This window comes from Diuraphis noxia, unplaced genomic scaffold, assembly GCF_037042655.1.
Source record: "Diuraphis noxia isolate RWA-SAM2 unplaced genomic scaffold, SU_Dnox_SAM2 contig0002, whole genome shotgun sequence".
NCBI lineage: Eukaryota > Metazoa > Arthropoda > Insecta > Hemiptera > Aphididae > Diuraphis > Diuraphis noxia.
The window spans coordinates 4,602,152-4,624,577 of NW_028301712.1; the positions used below are offsets into that span (position 1 = coordinate 4,602,152).

General features: G+C 25.9%; 1 protein-coding gene across 9 annotated transcripts in view; it reads right to left on the bottom strand.

Moving 5' to 3' along the window:
• LOC107171419 (uncharacterized) overlaps positions 1-21,379 on the bottom strand; it is a 43,064-nt gene extending 21,685 nt beyond the window's left edge. For 6 of the 9 annotated variants that reach the window (XM_089218969.1, XM_089218968.1, XM_089218967.1 and 3 more), the window contains exon 1: positions 21,086-21,378. The gene's annotated coding sequence lies outside the window, so the exon portion shown is untranslated. Of the gene's footprint in view, positions 1-21,085 lie in introns of all 9 variants that reach the window. The other 3 variants (XR_016190176.1, XM_089218971.1, XM_089218973.1) reach the window with 3 other exon arrangements.
• Between the last annotated feature and the right edge of the window lie 1,047 nt (positions 21,380-22,426).

The window sequence follows — 22,426 nt, forward strand, 5'->3', positions numbered from 1 at the left end:
CAATTATATTACAATTTTAGTAATTGTTTCGAAGTATAGTCACCAAGTATTAAATATCCGATTCAATCAACTGTTAGAAGAAAAAAAATTATAATGATAAAACATTTTCAATATTAGTTTAAGAAAAATAATATAGCTACCTAATTGGCCGTAACGAATTAGTAATGGTTACAGTATTTATAGATCAATTTTTTTTATATATAAAACTACTACACGAGTCTTCCACGAGACTAAACTAAACACTAAAGGTTTAGACTACTTCTTTAACACACTAATTTATAATTAAATAAACACAAAATACAATATATAATTATTAATTTTAATTAATTGAATTTATATTTATATAGGTAATCAATTACTGAAAATATATTGGTACTAGAATTTGTAGTTTTTTAGTAGGTGCCAAGACATTTAAGTTCAAATTAATATAATAATAACTAAAAGATAATATATTTTTTTTAGGCTTATAAATATTAAGCAAATTTAACTTACTATTAAAAGTAATAGCTGAAATATAATAATAATATAATTTTTATTATTATTTAAATCACAGGTAATCCAAAACTATTTTAAATCTATAACGGGGGCCAAAATGGGTATAATATTATTTTTATCAAGAATTTGTATACATTTAAGTTGATACAAAATAATAATTTTAGACTGTCATAATTCGAGTATACCTGTGTCCGGTATTATTTATATAATCAAAAAATTGTATCCATCACACTATTGAAGGATTAAGAACACCTTCATAAAAGTTCAATGACCCCTAACAGAATAATCCACAAACATAAAATGGTCCATTGCCAGTTTTTAGACATGTGGAAGCTTTATTATTAAAATAACACAAGTGTAACAATAATAATTATAAATGAAATGAAATGGTGAGTATTATCTCAAACCTATATTAAAACTATAAAACAAAAATTATTTTATTCTCATTTCGCTCACATGGAAAATAATTAAGTTACCTAGATACCTTTAAATATAGAAAATATAGTCTGAGGTGCTTTGAAGACTTCAAATTTCCAATAGTTTTATGTCAACAATATTAACTCTAAGTGCGATGAAAAGCTATTGACAACACCAACCATCGAAAATGTTCGAAGATATACAATAAACACGATTATTTGAGAAGCACGTTCAACATCATTTTTTTTTTTTGTAACGTGATGACAGGTTTCATTAGAAAATTATTTAACAGAACATTTACTATCTTTCGACAAAGTGAATTAAATTCCTTGTACTTATGGAATCTATATTTCACCCAAGTATTTACTACAAAACTTAAGAATAGACATCTTTAAAAAGTAAAATAAAATAAGTATGAAATATTGATATTATAAGAACTAAACAATATAATACTATAATATTATATATTATTAACAACTATCTACAGTGTAGATGTCATTATACGCCGTATTAATTTTTTTATCTGCAACAATAATCAACCAAAAAAATATTCAAAGCACATAGGTATAATCATTGTAATCACTAAAGTATAATATAACTAAATATTCAATAAGTTGAAGTCATTCAATTTTTAAGTAAAATAATCTATGGGCGTAACTAAAAGTAGAAAATATTGACTTTTGTATAGGTAGTTATAAAACTGGATCAATGCGATACTATGTATAAAAGTATAAAACATTTACAACTAACGGCATGCAAATTGACTATTGTTTACTCGTATGCGTAATATATGAAAATACAATCAATTTCACTTTAATTAGAATAAAATATATAATAATGTAAATATCACTATAACTATATTAAACAACATATATTAGGGTTAGGTACTATACGTATAAAACAATTAATTTCAGTTTATAGATACTATCAAACTTGTTTATTGTTGTAATTTAAAGATTATTTTACTAAGTTATTTTAAATAACTACAGTGAATCTTATGAAGTCTCAAGAACAATAAGGGAAATTATCCCAGAAATTATGTTATTTGGTTCTAATTTGGATTAATTCTGAAAAATATTTCATTAAACGAACATTTTGGTAGTTTGTTAAATGGAAGTTATACCTATTTAACAGTTTTCCAGATTTAAAAACTTGATTTTAAATACCTATATGTAAAATAAAAAAGATAAAGTAAATACAAAGTATGTACAAGTAAATGAACTTATCAAATACTTTATAGAGTTAACTAAAATTAATCAATTGTGTATTCAAAACGAATGCAAGAAATACAAATAAAAAAGTTTTGTTTTTAAGTCATATTTGAAAGTTCAGTTTTTACATGACTCTTTAGCCCTATAGTATAAATCAATTTTAAAGGTACAGGAAATTTTAGATTCTGAGCGGAGCGAGGAATGTATTGATTTTACCATGATGTGTGTTTTTTTTTTTTTTTTGTGCTGTCACACGTTTAAGGACAATAAAAATGCTTTGATTTTCTACTTCAGTACCTTGTTAAATCAGAAAGTGAATCTAGTTGGTACTTTGGATGGTCAGAAGTAAAAAATTCTTAATATTTTTCTAAATAATCGGGATACACAAACTAAAAATTAAGGGGAAAACGTGAAATTTTACGCACAATCAGTTTTCGACGAAATCGATTTTGGTTTTTGATGTAACTTTAAAACAAATGTCCATAGATAAGTACATGCAATTTTCACCGAATGTTTATATAAGTATATTCTATACGCCATGCAGTTTTTAAAAAATTTCGACTCAAGTTGAACTATTTATAAGCATATGCAATTTTTGAACATTATTAGTTTTTTTTTTAAAATTAATATCGATAAAAATTTACTTGTAGGGTAGAAAAGCTTGAAAATGTAACACAAATAGCAGTTGAAAAATAAAATAAATTCATGATTACAATTTTTTTTTTTACAAGCATTGACCAAAGTTTGAATTTTGACAAAATACGTAAAAATCACAAAAAATTTTCTTTTTAAATCTAAGATTTGAACATTTAACACAAGATTCCTTACAAGTTTGTCAATCTTTATCATAAAAAAAAAGTCCACCAGAAATTGATATTACATTTTTATGAGCATTTGAAATTTAAAAATTTTTACAACATTGGATATTCACTGGATTTCACATTTAGCGATTTTCTTATTTTGGTGTAAGTCTAAAACAAATGACCGCAGATACTTGAAATTTTCATTGAATGTTTATAAATAAATTTTCTATATTTGATATAATTTTCAACTCTTTTAGTTTTTTTCTCTATAAATATCGATTAAAATTTAGTTGTTGGCAGTGACGTATTGGGGGGGGGGGCTAGAGGGGGCGATCGCCCCGAGCGGAATTTTTATAGGGGCGGCATTAGATTTTTACATACCCATCTTCTGTTAATGAAAATGAAAATGAAAAATAATATAAATTAGTTTTTTTTTTATCAATAATATAATAATTAAAAAATTAAAATTTTTATCAATAATATGGCAACACATTCTTTAATATAACTGAATTAAGCATTAGTGAAGTTAGAGAAAAAGCTTAACGGTTAAGAAAACACTATTCAACGGATCTGGATTTATCATTTTCAAACGAATGTATACATTTTCGTAGCTATTTACTTACCTTACCTAAGGAGCAATTACCTAAATCAATTATAGATATGTGTGTAACACTTAAAAAATGAAGGTTTTGAAGACATATACCCGTACGTAAATATTGCTCTAAGAATGTATCTATGTTGCCCTGTGTCTTACTGCTCTTCAAAGCGATCGTTTAGTGCACTAAAACGAATTAAAAGTTATTTACGGTTGAGGATGACTGATGAACGACTAAACAGTATCGCCATATTAAACATCGAATCAGATATTACAAAAGGTTTAGACTATGATGATATAATCAATGAGTTTAGTTCCTTTAAAGCTCGAAAAAAAAATGTGAATTTTAAATATTTATTGTTTTGTAATTATAGTTGATAATAACTAAAACTATTTTATATTAAATATGTAAATGTGACTAATTTATAAAGATAACATAATGTTTAAAATTTTAAATCTGCTTTTTTTTCTAACTTTTGTTCTAAAAAGGATAACGATAACGGATTGTCACCGGAAAGTAAGCTCCAATGCGCTCGGTAGGTTGAAAAAGTAAAAAAAAAAAATTTGGTGGGGGGAGGGCGGAAAAACATTGGCACCCGGGCGTAAAATTTCTGAATACGTCTCTGGTTGTTGGGTAGAAAAGCCTGAAAATATAATTAAACACACCTAACAACACATTGTTACAATAGCAGTTGAAAAATATTAAAAATACATAGGTATAATTTTCTTTTAAGCATTTAAAGTTCAAATTTGACTAAATACGTACAAATTACGGCAATGTTCAAATTATCTTAGATAGAAATTCATAAAAGTTTTTCTTTTTAAATTTAAGATTTGAAAATTTAATACAAGGACAATAACATATTATTTTTTTATAAGCATTCAAAGTTTGAATTTTGACAACATACATAAAAATCACGAAAATTCACAAATTATTTTAAGGGGATTGCAAAAGGGCAGTTTTTAAGGAGTTCAGTATGGACAATAATATATGTGCGTGAGTGCGTGCGAGCTGTACCGGTGTGTGCGTAGTAAATGAGTAACACTACAGACTAGATTGGGAAGCAGTGCGAGGTGGAGGTTCTGAAAACATATTATATTATTTTGTAATACGGGTGATGATAATATCATAATTACACATCCGTTGTTGTATAATGTTGCCGATAAGGAATTTTTTTTATTGATCTTTAAATAAAACATCGGATTCTATTGTCATTACTTCATTAGTTAGTAAGGAATTATTTTTTCAACAATTAATTTGTTGGTAAATAAAATAAAACTATACTCATGAAATAATCAAATTATAGGTATAAAAACGCGGAAAAGTGGATGTCGCTATGCTGTACAGTAGGTTACTCACTGAATGGAATTAAATTTAAATCTAATGATATTATATCATTGTATACGAAAACGGTTCTGAGCGGAAACGGTTTATCTCTCAAGTATAGCAATTAATGATTATATAAACATTCAGTGAAAACTTCAAGTATCTGCGGTCATTTGTTTTAGAATTACACCAAAATAAGAAAATCGCTAAATGACAAATCTAGTGAAAATCTAATGTTGTAAAAATTTTAATTTCAAACGCTCATAAAAACTTTATTTGACTTTCTAGTAGATTTTTTTTGTGATAAAGCTTGATAAACTTGTATGAAATCTTGTATTAAAAGTATAGAAAATTTTTTATGAATTTCTAGCTTAAAATAATTTGCGAATTTTCGTAATTTTTATATATTTTGTCAAAATTCAAACTTTGAATGCTTATAAAAAAAAATTGTGGTTATGTATTTCTTTTATTTTATAATACATGCCCTTAGTGTTTTTTCTTTTTAATTTTAAAAATATTACTATCCATTTTTTAAAACCAACTATAAGGAGTAATAGAAAAACACTTACGCACGCGGCACGCCAGTCGCACACTTTATAAGTCACCGTTACGACGTCGCGTGCGTGAACAGTAATGAATGTATGCTAATTTGTATATACTTTTTGTCAATCCTACCAATGGACCTAAAGATGCGATAAAACTTCTGAAAACTGATTTAAATTCCTAAATATGTCCACTTGAGATCGATCAAGCCACATTTTAAGATTTTAGATTTAAATAAAGAATAATCAATACTTAAAATTTTTTAAGTTTTTAAATATTCAAACCAAATTTAAAGGAATTGGAGATCGAAATTTTAAAAAGTGGACTGATTGATATCAAGTAGACATGTTGACAAATTCAAATCAGTCTTCAGAAACCTTATCGGGTTAACAGTTACATCGGTGTGATTAACAAATGATTGATTTATTTTGGATGTAATAATAGACGTTTGAAAATTTGCAATCCCCTTAAGCTAGAAATTCATAAAAAATTGTCTTTTTCAAATCTAAGATTTGAAAATTTTTAATAATTTATAATATATCCTAGACAGATAAACCGTCTCCGCTCAGAATGATATAATATATATTATTGGATTCGAATTTAATTCTATCCATTACAGTAACCCTTGTAACCTACTGTACAGCAGAGCGACATCCACGATTTTTTTTGAGTTCACAACAAATGTATAAAAATACAGTGAAATTTACATGCTTAGGATTTATAAAATAATATTATTAACGGTAAATCATTTATTAGTTTATCAAATTCTGGCTGCAGAAAAAATCGTATATTTGGTGTTGAAAAATATGGTCTAATAGAAAGCTATTCGTATTTGTTATATAAAAAGAATTTGACAGTTGAATATTTTTTCAAACTGTGCTTTGAAAAACCGATTAATCAATATGTTAAGTTAAGATAACATATTTTAACATAAAAACGTGTGCATTTTAATTTGAAAATGCAAGATATCTACAAAATCAACAAGATGGTAACGTACACAATAATATCACATTATCTGTGACGATTGACTGGAAATAATAGTATAAAACCAAATCCTTAGAAAAAAAAATAGAATTTAATATAGTATACGGAGTCAAAATAACAAGCGCCAATGTATCAAGTTCACTAACCTACAGAGCAATTTAGCCTCGTGAGAATTATTTCCACCACCGTCATCTTGTTAACAATAGGAAAAAGTTATAAGACACAATATACACTGGTAATTAAAAATATTCCTTTTTATTTTAAAATTATTTATTTAATATTTAACAACTCAAGTCCTTCAAGCACAATTTTTTTTTTTTTGATATTTTCCACAAACAGTAGACAAAAATATAGAGTGGATTCGAATGATATCAAATGATTAAAATGAAAATTGGTTAATACAATATTATTTTATTACCCGGAATCAAAATTAACTTGCGTTTAATAATAATTGTACAAGCCGTTTTAAGCATGAACATACAGGCCAAGATTCTGAGACATGGAACATTTTCTTTATGTAATTCTCTACCAAAGATATTTTCGTTTTGGCACTGCCAACCACATTCTTGTACTTTTATATGTGTACATTCAAATGAACGAAGAAAGAAGCTGATATGATGCACACGTGAATGTGTGCATACGCATAAATAGAGATTAATTTTTATACTCTCTGATTCAATAGTTAGTAATTACGTTGGTATAACATACTGAATAATTATTTATTTAAGTATACTTTACATTTTTATATTCAACAAAAAAAGTTAAATTTCTAGTTATAACATTTAAAAATGAAAATATTAACACATAATTCCGATTTAAATTGAAAGAACGAAACCTATCAAATACTTCCCATTTGGGGCAGCTCTTTTGTGGTATCGAATTTCCTGGTAGAGAACGTGATTTTTAGAATAAACATTATTCTACATGGGAGTTGTACAGTATTACAATGTAAGGGATTTACACAACCGTAAAATATACACAATACGTATTCAAGATATACCTAAATTTCAAACAGAAAAGAATTTCAAGAATTTCTTACCGAATTATAAAAAGTATATTCTATATAAAATTTCAGACACAGTTAAGAACAAAATGTAAGATTATAAATTGTACTACAAAAATATAACAATGCTGTCTATAAGTTCATAAAACATTTTAGTCTTTTATAATACTCCGTCGTTCGAAATGAAAATTATGATAGTACATGCATAGTTATTACTAGTGAAATACCCTAGCGAGAGCAATCATTATTGGTATTGTATTGTGGTGACCTGAGTGAATATAGTACCTAAATAATACCTACCTACTATGCACTCATATCTGGTGCTGAACATAAATATTACTAACAAAATATTAATTCAATTATAGCTAAGATATCAAACACATTTATTTCATTAATTTAGAATAATCATGTCTGTATATAATATAAATATGAGGCTATGCTGGTCCAATTATCTTCTTTTTCTTTTATCACGTGTTCGTCCGTAACTTTTTGATGATATGCATGGTATTAATGACGTAATCAGATTTTTCATTGTGGGGGAGGTTACAACAAATTAATACAAATGCATAAGACAACATTTTTTACAAAAAATGTTTTTAATTAACAGAAATAATAAAAATAGTAGTTATAAACTATTTATTATTAAAACGCATTTAAAATAAGTACTAGGTTAGGTTAGGTGTTATTTAGTGTAGGTATTCTAGTCGATGCTTACACATTTTAGAATAAAATTAAATATTTAAAATTATAATAAAATAGAAAATATGCCCAAAATTGCTAAAAAAAATGTGTACCTATTCATATAATAATAAGATTACAAAAAAAAATACAGTTATTTTCAGTTTACTCAACAATATCATTTTTTTTTAAACTCTTATTTGAATTGATAAACAATGTAATATACAATGAAATGCTCCATACGTTTATGAGTTAATTAGGGTACATACATAAATGACTTTTTTTAAGAAGCAGCCCATTAATAACTCTTACTCGATAAAAAAAAAATAACATTATTAATTTGTTTTCTATAACTGCGCACCAAGGCGATGACTCTATAGACCATTAACAATAAAAACTAAAATTATAATTTTTATTGATGGATAAAATTTAATTTAACTTTGCCAATACACATATTATTATGTATATATACCGATATAGGTATAATTCTAAAATATTAAAATTGCAACACTTTTACTACATTCCATTATTATAAGGCAAATATCTATAATAAAAACGCATATAATGATTATCAGCATATTATGTAAAACCGATATTATAAAAAAAATTACTAGATGTGTATCTTATATAAATTAGAAAATTAGGAAATACAATTTATCAAACAAAGTTATATTTTGGATCAACAGTGTTGAAATGAATACAAATTGTAACTGTTTATTATAATAAGTTATATAACATCATATTATAATATTGATAAATTCAATTTTAATAAAGAAATAAATTTAACTCCACGTGCTCATAAGAAATTAATAAATTTAAATAATATAGAAAAGATGAAGACGTGTGAAAAATTCGAAAAAAGGTAATTTTTATATAGGCGAAACCGATTCTTTTGAGCTTAAACCATTAAGTTGGCACACCTAAATATTAGTTATTTTAATCTTATTTAACAGTAGTAGCCAAGTACCTATTATAATATGGAATTCTCTTGGAACAAAATTCAAATCCTAAATTTTATTATTATTTAACATTTTTGTTTGTCACCAATTACGTGTTTAATATTATTAAAGAAAAATTGAGAAGAAGAATTGCGATTTAAAGTATGGTCAAGAATTAAATAATATGTATAAGGTTATGTGGATTGACGCCAACCAAGTTTCATGCTTCATTATAAAAATATGTAATGTTATATTTTTGAGTTCTACTTATCAAATTCTATTAATATAAGCCACAAATATTATTTCAAGAAAAAGCCAGTTTATATAGCAATATTTCTTAAATTAAAATAATTTAAAAATTATATAAACAAATAAAGTTATAACACAAATGAAATATTATGTTTTAATATGTTCAGAATTATTATACTACCTATGTTACATTCTACAATACTCGGTTAAATATGATATACAACATTAATGGTCAGTGGTCAATCAAACAAAATATTACATCTTAAATAAGCAATAAGTAATAACTTTACATGTTTATTAAATAAGCAAAATAAAAAAAAATTTCTGAGTACATAATTCAAATATAAATATTAAACACCTAACATTAACTATTTCCAATAACAATAAACATTTGAAACAATGCTAATCTTGTACATACCGTGATCATTTAACTGTTACTTTAAGTGAATAATTTTCATAAGCAATATGTCTGGCAATAAGACGTGTAATTAAATATTTAAATCTACAGATTAAAGTAATAAACAATATAATTAAAATTAATTGCATCTAAAATGTTACCAATATTTTTAGTAAAATACAATTAAATATAACAGTAATAATTTTTAATTCGGTAAATAAATTGATTTGTTAGTCATCAGTCATTACAATAAATAAATATGGTTCATGGTAATTTGCATACGTAGGTAAATGTTGATAAATATTAAATAGATCCCTACTAACTAATAGTTGAATTTACTAATACAGACATCAATCAATAGTTAATTCTCTAAAAGGATATTAGAAAGACGCCACTAAAAACAATATTTAAAATATTTCGATTTTTAACTTTATTTTCGAGGGTAAACATGCTATAAGAACAAATTTTCTGTATTTATACATTACGAATATAAAATATTAATTAAAAATGTTTAAATGTACTTACAATGGTCTAAATAATTTTCTTCTAATACATATTATACAGACAATTATAGCCAGGAGATTTAAAAAGACAATAAAAGGCGTAATTATCCATATATTTATGGTCCAATTCGTAAAATATATTTCATTATTAATTCATTTTTAAGCATAATATAATAGGTAATTTGAACCTTTAAAAAATAACTTCCAACATAAAGTCATAAAACAATTTTTATAAGAATCCTTGAACTAGCCACGGACCAAAAATCGTTTGACACTGTATATTAACTTAGAACGTCAATATACAAAATGTATCAAAATGTATACATATACATTATACATAGACACATGTATTTAAATTATACAGCTCAATACACACATAATATAAAATATTATATATATATTTAATTTAATAGAAAAGCAATTTAAAATTAAATTTGTTTTATCAGAAAGGAATATGTACCTATTTCGTATTTCATATTATAGAATAAGTTTTACACCATTATAGAAATAATTTTAATCAAATTAAAGATCTTTAAAATATTCTAATAACTATAAATGATACATGAGTAATATATATTTAGTGAAAACGTGATACATGCGATTAAATACATATAGCATATAATAGATAGACAGATAATAACTTATATAAGTAATAACTTAAAAATATAATATTGTGAACTAGTTAAATGTTATCTATCAGCACTTCACAATATTTATTTATTTATATAACAATACGGGACGTGCCCAATTTAATACAATATTAATAAATACTGCTTGTGCAAGATATTTTATGATAAAGTTTATGGGTCCTCATTGGCTATGTTTATCATTCGGTATAATGGTTGGGGCGATTATAAACTCTCCCGATTTTAATGGCATGTAAACTCTCCCGATGGTAAACTCTCTCGGGTTTAGTCCAATACTACCTGACGGGAACATGTAAACTCTCCCGAGTCTAGTTCAGTACTACCTGAAGAGAACTTGTAAACTCTCCCAGGTCTACTTCGGTACTACTAAGCTAGCTGGGGAGCATGGGGTATTATTCGTTTTACACAGTTAGAATTGGTTGAGCCATTATAGTCGATATCGTTTTAAATATTTAAATTAAAAATACTCTAACGGTAATTAAATATTTAAATGACAAATACAGGTTAACACAAGATAAATACAGATTAAATACGGTAATACAATTCATAATAAAAATTATAATCACAAACTCTGCAGTGTAGCCAACTCATAGATTAGCAATAATATTTAAAATAACTCGGGAGAGTTTGCACATTTCTTTCAGGTAAACATAATATTGACCCGGGAGCGTTTACACATTTCTTTCAGGTAAACATAATATTTACCCGGGAGAGTTTACTAGTTTTAAAAATCGGGAGAGTTTACCACCGCCCAATGGTTGATTTTTTGCATAGTAGGTAGGTGTTACAAATTGACAAGGAAAATAACGGGTATTAGCGGATGGTATTTTGAAATTAATTTGAATAGTTCAAGAGAATCTATATGACCATCAATAAGACACCTAAGTAAAGTTATATTAGCTTCAATTCTTCTGTTAACTTTAGTATTTAAGCCAATTTGGTGTAGAGATGGTGAATAGTCATTAGCTGGGTGATCAATATTTAATGTATATATGTCGCAGAGTTCAGGAATTTACGTAGAACACTCTCTACTAGGTTCAATTACAATACCACATGAAGTGCTTGGATCTTATAATATGATATATTGCTCTATATTCTAATATCGACCTCACAAAAGCACAATATATATGGACTTTAAAGGAGTAACTACTTTAAATTCACTACAAATTCTTTTTTGAAAGCCTAGCATCTTTAAAGTTTTACAATACATTCTGTCTAAATGTGCATGATAGTTTAATTACAATCGAAAGCTATAGGTACCCAAATAAATAGACAATATTGTATTGCCCGCAGACAAAAAAAAATTATTATTAATCATAGATGTTAATATATATAATTAATTAATATATTCACGAGTCCATTTTATAATATGATACTTATAACTTCTTGGATAACATAATATATATTATATAATAGCTACTACCATAAATTGCTTTTATTCCCGCTTTTATTTTACTTTTTTTATTGCAATAAAATCAAGTCTTCAGAACACAAATTACGTTTTGCATCAAAACAATGATATAAATTGGTGTTTCAATATAAATACCCCCCTCCTTATAAAGTACAACAACCTAACATTTTTTAGATTACTTAAGTCATTAAAAAATAAAAATGCATGCCTAATAATAGTGGCATACGTATTGGGGAGCTAACGGGGTGTAGCAGTGTAGCACTCAGTTTCTGTATTATTATAATTATTATTTTATATGCATGAAATTTCGGCTGTAGTGAACTAATAAATAATAATGTATAATTACCTAACCTTAACCGATTAGCTATAGAAACCAACATAAATAAGAAAATAAAAAACAATTGACAGAAGTCGAAGTTGTACAAATATTTTAAAATTTCTTATAACGTAATTTTATGTTTCATAAATATCAGTAAGAATCTAGTGAATAATCTTGTGAGTAATTATTGATTTTAAGCGCCTCTCCATTGAAAAATCCTGTGAACGTCACTGCTTTATGCCTAATACCTTTTTTAATCAAAAGCAACTACCTACTTTAATTGTTTAATTTTATAATAAGTATATATACTGTTACGTAAACTAAATCAGTATTTGAATTATAAAAGTATAAGATGATATTCATCACTCATCACGAATAATTGAATATTATTATGATTAGGTAATATTTGTATAGGTACCTATAACATTCGAAAATTGTGTTTTTATAAAATTATATATATTTTATAATAAAACATACTTATATTCAAGTTGAAGAATAATTTGGTGTATAGGTTAATACTAGGTGACAGGTGTATATTTGTGTATGTGTGTATCACACGTATCACAGCTGGGGTAGTTCCAGAACGATGAACCTGTTTTATTATAGTGTGGGAATTATGAAATATATATTAGCTCCTGTTATATTAACGCAAGTACCTACTTACTCCCACACAATACATAATAATCGTTATTCTTTCAACTAAAAAAATGTTATTTATTATCATAATGTATAACACTAAAAATTAGTTTGAACGAATAATGAAAAATAATATATTATATATATAAAAGCTAAATTATTTTTTTCTTTAAAACAGTGTTAATTGAAATAATTTGGTGTATTTATTATGCCAAAAATGATGATATACCTACCAGAAATCTAATAGTCCAGTTTTAATACCACAAATGTATCTTTACACGATTGCACAAGTTATTATCTAGAAGTAATATTTATACCGTTATTTTTGTAAAACAGTTCAGAATTTAAGTGCACATTGACTTGGCCGTCTTACTTACATAAAAAGACAATATTTTAAATTAGGTACACGATTTGACATAAAAAAAAACCAGTTTTATAATACATTTTAAGAATACTTAAGTTATTTTAAATTACTTTATTCTAAATTATTGGTAGTAATATACTGGTACAAATTACTATATGTACCTATATATTTTATAATTTTACAATTCAGTCATAATAGAATAGTTATTCAATAAAAATATCAAATATAATATTAAAATTAATGTACATGATATATTATGATCCATATGAAATTCATTGTCATCATAGTTATGGATATTTTGGTTGTACGAAAATTACGTGATAGGTACCTATAGGTACATAATATTATAAATGTAACCCAATAGCCAATGTTGCCGAGGATAAATTTTCATCAATAAAAAAAATATATAGGTATTGTACACAAATAAATATTATTTTAACTATAATAATTGGTTAAGAACCTACATTATTATTTAATATCCACCCATGACGAATATTAGGCCATATCAAGCATTACCGGTCGCAAGGCCCCACCTGTACACATAGATCGAGTATAATATTACATAATATACAATTATAGAGAGATGTTCTTTGATACACATTTATTACTACTACGGTTCACAATAAATTTATTTGATATTCCAATATTATGTTCAATAAAATAATATAACATTTAAATGGTTAAATGGTAATAAAAGTACGTTTAATAATATACTGTGACTATATTATAATATAAAGATATTTATTTTATAAGAAATAAACATGAGAAATTATAAAATTTTCATAATATTGATCTAACATTTTATCATTAACTATATATTTTTTTTTTTTTTTTAATTAATGAAAAGGCTTCAACAGCTTAGGTTATTAGCCTACAGAAAGTTATAACAATGTAAAATTATAAATGTTTACAACTTATTGTTTAAGTGTATATAATAAAAAAATTTGTATATAGCTTCTGTGTTTTCTTCGCTGAGGGCAAGTTGGAGAGAAGATGAATTTTTGAATATTTTCCGAGCTACGGTATTAACTATATTATACCATTTAATTATACTATATAATATACTGGTATATTTATAGGACATATATTATGATACTACCTATATAAAATCAACTGTTTTTACACAAGTCACAAAACATAAGTTAATAAAATAAATTATATATTCATAATATATAATTTTAAAAATACATTTAAAACAAAATAAAGTATCTTGTACCGAAATCTGTGAAAAATATATTTTTATACTGATAGGTAGGTTACTGTACTACCAGATTTTTTTTAACGAAATAGAATTCCAAAAATAATATACTCGTGTTCATAATCTGTATCTAGCAGTAAAGTGATCCAAGTATTAAAATAGCAATATGAAGTGTTATACTAAGCCATAGTGCCTAGATAATATTATCAAGTACATCCAATAAGTTTTTATCATTTGTTAATTTCAACGAATGTTTACAATTTATACCAATATAAATTAAACTATTCATGGGATCTAGTATTTAGATAAAATAATCTTTACCGTGTATCAACCACATTTCTTTTTTATATGAAAAAATACTAGGTAACCCATTTTAGATAAAAATGTATAAATTACTCTATATATCGTGTATGAAATTTTAAAAACCAAATATATTAATTTTTAGTTTACCAAAATAGTAAACATCTCAATATACGTTTCTTCATGTAATAAAAATAATTTAAATGATTACCAAAAATAAAATTCAGGTGACAGCTGATGGTATAGGAAAATGAGAAAAAATATTTCAATACATTTAAGTGATCGTAATCAAAGTAATAAGCATGAAATAACGGTAAGGAATAGAAAAAATCTAAAATAAAATATGTTAACTTCTTCATTTATGTACGTACTATACAATTTTTATTTTTTTGTAATAGTATGCATGAAATGGTTGTAAGTCCAATTTTTAAAGTTAATCAGAAGAATATATTATTATTGCCATCAGTAGCAGAAAGCAGTACTGACCTTCAGCTAAATAAGAAGCACTAACGGTTAACGTCAACCGAGCGGCACGTTAGTCGTGTGTCTTAAACTTCTTATAGGACTATACTCAGTTATACCTTATACAGACATGCAATATTGGAATTGTCTAGATTGTATTCATAAATACAATTTTAAAAACAAATAATTAATAAAAGTATATGATATTTTCCTTGCAAAATTACGTATCATAATAGTTGTAAACAATCTAAAAATAATATAAAAAAGGAAAAAGAAATATTTTTATTCAAAGGTACTTTGGCGTTTGGCAATAAACTAATACCCCCACATTTATAGTTTTAAATAAATTTGTATCTCCGATAAAATTGCCATAAATAATTATTAAAGAAATAAACATATTATTGTAAAAACATGTAACAAGTATCTTCGCAACTATCATAATAATATACAAATACATGCCTACATAACACTAATTTTTTTTTTTGTTAGGTAGTTTACAAATAATATATTAATATTAATATAAAATAAAACCTTATTTGTATGAGTAAAATAATTAAAACAGTACTCAATTTTCAATTTATTTGAAAATAATAAGTAGGTATATTGATTACTTGAAAAAATATAATTACCTACTTATCCATAAATAGACTACTTAATTAATATTTAATTGTAGTCAAATACCTAGTAGTTATTAAACATACCAACTTAAAATACTTATGAGAAATATTTATTGCCATTTGCCGGTAAAATTTGCTTGGGATAAATTAAGGGCATATTTAACAAATAATTACTATGAATTCTAACAAGGCCAGGTAATTCTATCTCTATTGAAGGGCATTGATATAGTCATTAAATTTCAAGGAACAAATATTATAAAAAAACGTCTTAAAAATAAATTACTATTTTTGACCATTGTTAAATATTGATTTTAATTTTTACAAAAATATAAGTACTTTTTTTGAAGTATTGGTAATTATTATTGTGTAATTCTGCAGATACGTAAAACAATCCATTGCTTTCAAAAATGTCTTGATAACAAACTTTAGACATTTTAGAAATATCTTATAAAAATGTATTAATTTAATATTATATAAATTCTACACATACAAGCGTATTTCAAAAATTGTATGAATCTTACTGTCTTAAATCTTTAGCAACACAAAACAATGTGTGCCACGATACCATTTTCAACCAGAAACTCCCGAGTCACAATACTTCACAGACAAAACCTGCATCGCGAACCGGTTTTTCTTTCATCCTTTCTCGGGGTCAATGTTTAGCCACAGAAAAAACATGGAGAGTAATTTTTTCTCAAACAAACAATGGCAAAACTTACGAATTTGCACTATTCAAATTAAAACACGGTAAAAGGTTCAATATAAAATATACATACATTTTTAATAGCTCATGAGATTAAGTATAAAAGCAAGTATTTAATTAAAAAAATATAATTATGATATATTTTACTATAATAAAAATCCTCGTAAAAATCTAATACGTACCTCTGGTACAGTAGTAGGTATTATATTTACAGCTATACGTGTTTATGTGAATATAAAATTCTAATCGTAAATATAACATTTTTTTATGTTACAATATAATATATTTATTTGAATCGAGATCTGAATTACTTATAAAAGAGTACCTAGTTTTCTAATTTATTAAGAATTTTTGTTTGAATAGTCATGTTTGTGAAAATTGAAAACAAATGCAAAATAACGGCGACATTTAAGACAACTTGTTAGATTATCCTGGTAATCATAATACCTCATAAGTTGTAATCGAGGTTATAATCACCTAACCTAACCTAGTGTTAGTGTCGGTTAGTGTTAAAACGTATGCTTAAAAACACCGGAGCATCCTCTCTGTCGTTTTTAGGGTTTAAAGTAAATATCGCAATAATTGAGCTAGTAGGCCACAGTAATGAATGCGTACAATTTGAATTTAAATATCATTGTAGGTATATGTACAAAAATTCGAAAAACGATTTCGAGCAGTGACGCAGTCTCGACATGTACTTTTTACTTCTAAAGATATTTTATGTAATTTATTTATTCTACTATAAGTAAAAAGGTCGTTAAAAAATCATTATAAAATATAACAATTGTCAATACCAATCTAAAATATGATGCAAATGGGTTTATGATATGAATAGCATACGTGAATAATCGAAATCCATATAAATATGCGAAAAATCCACAAGATAAATATTTTTTAAATTAGAACAAAATAACAACAATTTTTGATATCGTTAAAATATCTAATTTTGTCAAAAATCAAAATTATGTGGACAGGTGGTGAAGCTATCAGAGAAATAATAGCTTAATGAAAAATTAAAATAAATAATAATAATGATCACCTTCAAAAGTTGGCAATAGACGCCAATGTAAAATGTACTTATATTTCCAATTTCAAATAACATTCAAAATAGAAATATTATTCACAAATTAAAAAAAATATATACAATTTACAAAAATAATATTAACACAAAAATGTTTTAGATAAAATAATTTCAATGATAGTTTCAATGATACATTTTGTATTAACATTATAGAAAATCTATACTATTAGTTAGTGTTATATAAAAACATAACCAACACAATGAAATAGCTATTTAACAATTAAACCGGTATAAACTATTATAATAATGTAAATGAAAGTAATCAACAGTACTCAGACAATATTAGTTCTCACTCGTGAAAGGACTTAACATTAAATCCATTGTTTTGATTAAATTTTTTCTTTTACTCCACGAACAAGATATCAGACAGATGTATTAATTAAACGTGTGATACATTTTAATTACTACTATTTATACATTCTTTCTTTCGATCAATAAAAAAAAAAAATAAAAGTTAAGTTATAAATAATATTCCTAAATAAATATCAATATTATATATTAAATTGTTTATATTATATTATATTAAAATACATAAATATTGTTGAACACATTTTAGGCACAATGACAACAAATTATTTGATCATAAATAGGTTTATATACATTACCTATTTAATATTTAATATTTTAATAAAGCATTCGTAATTTATAAATATCTTGAGTCAAAATTTAAAATTAAGATTAAAATTCTATTATTAATACAACTTAAAAATAAATACAGGTAAAAAGTAGATAGGTATAAAATGGGAAATATTTATAATTTCTTGTAAAAGTATGGTGCCATAAACATATAATTAAGTACCTATCTACCTACTTGAAATTAAATATAAGTTTAACTAGGATGATTAACTTTCCAAATTTAAAGAATTATATCTGGAATTATATAGGTACAAGGTACTTACTTGCATCATTTAACCCATAAGTAAATTCGTAAATTATATTAATGATAGTTCGAGTTATTGAAATTCAGATAATTTTACTTTTTAAATAAAAGCATAAAAATAAATAAAAATGAAAGAATTAGATCAAATAGTAAATCAACAAAATAAAGTTATTTTAAATACTTTTTGTATAGCATATTACAAAAAATATTATTTTTAAAGGTTTAATATAGGTATACCACCATAATATAAGTAATTGAGCCTAATAATAAGGGGATGTCAGCGTGTAATTTGATTTCCCTTTCTCACCCACGCACACCATAGAAAATGTATGTTTAGCAGAACCAACCATATGTTATTAGTTTTAGTGTACTCGTCTATTTAACCTAATTCATAAAACATTAAGCCAAAAACTTCCCCGTACCACTACATTGGATTTTTACAGCATTTTAATTTTTATACAATTTATAAGCATTTTTAAAGTATAATGATTTATACACTCATAACTTGAATAAAAATTAAAATATCATAAGAAAGCCAACATAGGAACACAGCTAAAGTTCTTAACTTAAAGTTTTATAATAGGTGAATTCAATCTGTCTTTCTTTTTCTATTTGAACTGACGACACCACGGGGACTGCATTTGCATTACTTCTGTGACACAAAATAGGTGAATGCAATTTAATATTAAAAGTAATAACACAGGATTGGTTTGGCTAAACCTAATTTTGCGATGTTGTGCGTGGATCATAGCAGCAGCCAGGGCCCCCTCAACACCATATTTGTCAAATAAAATGTATATAGTTAAAAAAGTATAAGCATATAAGGTATAATATCGACTATTGTACGACAACACGCACAAGTATACAGATGGAGCCATAAAGGTTAAGTACAATTAACTAAATTTTTAATTTTAGAATCAAATATATATATTATTAGTTAACTTCATTAGAATTTATGACCTTTTCTACATAATATATATTTACCTACTTTAGTGTTCTATGAATTGAATTTTAAACTAGGTAGTTAAAGTGATAAAAATTTATTTATTTTAAATTAGCATTGTGTATACTATTTTATCTGATGTCAGAAACTTAAAACAGTTAAAGATCTAAAACTTTAAATATTTTGAGCAAGAAATTATATTAGATAAACTAATAATAAAATAATGTTTGAACACTATCATTTATCTCTCATCAATTATACATTAAATTGTAAACATGATGAATAACAAAATAAATTATTTCAGAAAGTTTTCAATGATGATTTAATACAATCAATCTTTATTCTATACTTAAAAAAATTAATAATTAGGTATCTACCTACCTATAAGTATGTAATAATAGTCAATAGAAAATTTACTTGAACAGTCATAAATCAATATTAGGTAGTACAAGTACATATTACATACAATATGAGTAAGCTAAAAAGCTTTTCTAAAATATAACTAAAAAAATTTTTTTTAATTTGATTATCACATGTATGAATTTGATACCTAACCCTATAATAAGTTATAATATAAATTATATCATGCTTGGTAAAAGAAAAGTTACTATGTAATTCAATTAGACTAAAATGTAATAGGCCGATCATAAGGATGATTACCTATATTGTATATTATCTATCATATTAAAACATGAAAAAATGCAAATAAATACAATAAAATTTCATTTTTACTCATTAATAAACAGAGCTGGAAGGAATATTATTTATAAACAACAGTTTTTGTTTTAAAAATTGTTTGGTTATAAACTCAAAATAAATACTATTCTGTTGCCACTCTCCCATTATACATGCTGCAACTATTATAGAATACCATTTGGCAATTGTTAGCGCTGACATTGTACACAATGAAATAATGAAATGTGTGTACCTACGCTCTACTATCGTATTACTATGAGTTGTAACAAATATTGAGAGATTTGAACACAATAATAATAATATTATGTAGATTGCTTAGTATTCATAAATCCATTTAAGAGAATCTATGCAAAACCATAAAACGTCATTGGGGGCGAGTAACTTGCCTACGTTTAAATACATTGTTCCTAAGTGTACCTATACACGTTGAAATATGAAACCGATTTATTTTTAAAACGCTAAGAATGTATACGTTACACAAGTGTTACGTCATTTGTTAAAATTAACCAGACGATTAGCAGACTTTATATGTAACTAAATAAAAACAAGTTTTCTTTTCTAAACATAACATACACCGGTATAACTGTACAAGATCCATCACACGCCAACGTCGCCAACCCATCGAGTTCATAGCGTAAAGATGTAAAGATTAAGTAATAACAAATTTTATTTTTCGATCACTTACAGTAATACTTCTTTGAAATATTTGAAGTCGGATTTTTAACAAAACCGACCCTCGCCTGCAAACAGCACTCGATACAAGTAACAAGTTTGTTTTTTTTTTGTTAACTTCTCGACATTTATGTGTCAAATGATTTTAAAAATATTACAATGTATAAATACTGCGAGTTAAATTCACCAAGCTAATACAAGTCGAGTGTAGCGAGAAAAAAACTAGAAAAACACTGAACACGACCAAACGAAAGCAATAACAACACTAACAAACCGGCCGCGGTCTGACGACTGCAGCAGAGTGGAATTTACAGTGCAACAGACGGGCAATAAAAGTGATAGCAACATAAAATTCCCTTGCTGGCCAACGACGGAAGATCGCCACTGCTGAAGCGCAGTGTGACCAGGATGTACGGTAAAATAAAAAGTCGATAGACCCGATACCGGTCGCTTACGATATTTATGCGGCAGCTCCCTCAGGTGACGGCGACCGCCGACCGGAGCTTGCTGCAGCTGGCGAATGGCGATGGCTGACGATTTGACGGTAGCATTACCGCAATACCGCTATCGCATCGACGGTACTGTTTGACTGTTCTATGGTTAGACGTTTATAAAAATACGCGAATTCTCGATCACTGACCGTCGCAAACTCTTCAGTTCTCCAGGTGTCCTTCAATCCGTGAGGCGTATACGGAGAAAATTTAATTTCGTATTGTCATGGCCAACGCACAGTTTCTCGTAGACACCAGCTGTATGTAATTGCAATCCACTATAATATTATGGTATCTACCTATTATTCGATGTAAAAACTGGGAATCTAGTTGTTTTACAATTATAATGTTATAGTGTAGACTTTAGTACTATCACTAATAGATAATATATAAACACTTGTATATTCCATGACATATAGGCAATTAACAAAAAAAAAGAATGTCAGAATGAGTATGATTATAAAGAAATTCGAATTAATAATGGTTCTCATCTAACGTAAATACGAATTACGATAAGTATATATTATATTAATATAATAATTAGTATATGCCAGCCGTCAGGTACCAGACCACCAGTTATTTTTAATGTGTGAATATTTTCATTTCGCCCGCGATTGTAATAAATTACATTTTTAGCACACTTAAAAAACTATTATTTTATTTTATTTTACTGCGCTAACATTAGTACCTACCTAAGCTGATTCAATTTTGATATTATTACTAAATATTCAAAAATATAAAACATATGATAGTATTAAAATAATAAAATATTAAATTACGATAAAACAAAATAGTAATAATCAGTGGCGTGGCAAAGAGTAATTTCAGAGGCAATTGCCTCTGGGATTTTTCAAATATTGGAG